Source organism: Trachymyrmex septentrionalis, unplaced genomic scaffold (genome assembly GCF_001594115.1).
Source record: "Trachymyrmex septentrionalis isolate Tsep2-gDNA-1 unplaced genomic scaffold, Tsep1.0 scaffold79, whole genome shotgun sequence".
NCBI lineage: Eukaryota > Metazoa > Arthropoda > Insecta > Hymenoptera > Formicidae > Trachymyrmex > Trachymyrmex septentrionalis.
Genome location: NW_017305977.1, coordinates 1815696 through 1818311, shown reverse-complemented (window position 1 = coordinate 1818311; position 2616 = coordinate 1815696). Strand labels below are relative to the sequence as shown.

The following is a 2616-nucleotide window of genomic DNA, read 5'->3' as shown; positions in this document are numbered from 1 at the left end:
ACACACTACGTAACCTTTTGTAATCACTTACGTTGGACAATCTCCGTAATAGTAAAATTTCTACTGCAAACCGTTGATTACATAGAAAAAGTCTTAGCAATTTTAACTTAATCTGATAAGAAAACAATGAAAGGTAAGTCTGATGTCATTAATACAAAGAGGAATATTTAGACCAAAGTTCGAACAGAAAAGTTATTTGCTTACTTAACCCTTATGTGGCCAACCAAAAAATCTTGTACCGGGGCCAACCGAGGTACCTCTATACAAATTTATGGCTAAAAACGTGCTGTAGCCTTAGTTATATATAGCCTTAGTTATATAGTTATTAACTATAAATGAATATTATTTATTATAATTTATTTATTATTGATAATTTACTGCTTTTTGTATAAAAATCATTTTTATTTTATAATATACTACCCGAATCCATTATTTATGTATAGAGGTACCCGGGTACCTGGTTGGCCTGGGGAGGTACTTTTTTTGAAACTCGAAATTTTTTGTGAAAATAAATAAAAAAAAAACTTTCTAATGCATAATTTTATAGGAAATCGGTCAAATAATGGGGATCCGAGACGATTTTAGCCAATATTTTTAAGAAAAAAAGTTATTCAACAAAATGTGCGACCATAGGTACCCGGGTACCTGGTTGGCCACATAAGGGTTAATGTAATTACCTTCGGAGTTCCTTCAACACATACGCGCAATTTTTTTTTTATTCCGTATGCTTCGAAGAAATGTTATCAGCTTATTTATATTTATGTTCTCTATTGCAAGCGCTTCCCTTTTATATCTATCAAATATGTATTGCTGCTTCGTGTCTCACTCCAGTTCCTGTTTGTTTTAAAAAATCTCTACGTCGTCACGTTGCTTCAAAATTCTCAGCCTTTCTTTGATGTGATCTAATGTTCTTTCTGAGTACCGCTTTAACATGCGGATAAATGAATCCAGAAAGTCCTCAATCAAACAATCAACGTCTTCGAATGAGTATTTATTTTCCTGAATATAAACAGTAATAGAATATTCTAATATTTTGTTGATATCTGTACAATCACACGAAACATAACTAAACCCTTTAGTTCGTAGCTGATTCATTAACGATTCTTTCATTATCATCTAAAAGATTATTATTTAACAGATGAATGTGATGTGCAAATAAAATCAATCATAGTAATAAAAAATGTTTTTCACATTTTATTTACTTTTAAAAGTAAATAAATATAAATTAAAGATCCATGTATTTAAATATATAAAACAATGTTATTAAATACTTACGAGCATCAACTCGATTAACACCGATGATTCAAGTGTAGCAACACCGACTTGATAATAATTTGTTACTACAGAGTTGACATATGTGTGGTTAATATTTTTCAATTTGTAATAATTACATTTGCTTTGGGGTATCAGCGACTTTAATATATTGTTTCGTAATATTACTCAAGGGATGACAATTAATTAGTGTGATGAAGAATTGTATAATATTTATCGTACGGTCTTTCGTTATATTGCCTTGCACAAGGCACTGGATGAACAGATAATCGATGAAGGACTTTACAAAGTCTTGGAAGTCTTTAAAATTGATATTTTTATATAGAAAATTGTATTTTTGAACGTACGTATAGTAGGGACGCTTTTTTTAATATCCATAATTTCACATCTCTGCGAAAAAAATAAGCAATACATATATTATTAATTGCAAATGATAAGAAATGTAATAAATATAATTCATCTTATAAAATTAATTATTATAATAAGTTCATCATTAATTATTTTTTATAAGAATTTTTAGTTAATATAATATAATAATATAATAATTAATATAGTAATATAATATAGTAATATAATAATAACAATACCAATTTGAAGCTAAGAATCGACATAGAACGAGATGCGTAATTTTAATGTGGAATGATGACTTAATAAACTCCAATGAACTCCGTAATGTCTTCTTTATTTAACATGTGAATAAAGAAGGCATTTTGAATAGACACTATGGAGTTATTAGAGTTAAGTTATCATTCCACATTAAAATTACACACCTCCTGTGTCGATTTTTATTAGCCTTATAAATTGGTATTAGTATTGTTATTATTTTAAATACTGAGAGTCCGATTAAGATTTTCAATTTTATTATTTTAATATAGAATTTTACTTTCCCGCGTCATATTGGTATTTGATCATCAGTTTGTATTATTTTTTACTGGAATAAACCTGGAAAATCCACTTAAAAGACGCATTAATAATAAAGCTGCAAAGATAATAGAGTTTTTTTTTTAATAATGTGGATCCAGATACGATGAATGTGTGCTAATGTCACATTTTATTCTTTTCTTAAATAATCGCTAAGAAGAAGATAATGTGACCATCGATTATGTATCTTTTTCCTTACGGCGAAAACGTGAAAAGTGAAAATTTTTTTTATGTATGTGTGTATATATACATGTATACATACATAAAATTTTTTACTTTTCACGTTTTCGCTCTAGAGAAAAAGACTTACTTGATCAATACCCTTAGCGTTCACCGTATCTGAATGAATGGTATTGTAAAAACTCTGTAATATCGAAAGTTATTTATTATAATTATCATATTGTAATTATTGTATTATTGTCA

At 28.1% G+C, this 2616-nt stretch overlaps 1 pseudogene; it reads right to left on the bottom strand.

Moving 5' to 3' along the window:
• Positions 1 to 2616, bottom strand: part of LOC108754288 — a 24814-nt pseudogene that overhangs the window by 13867 nt on the left and 8331 nt on the right.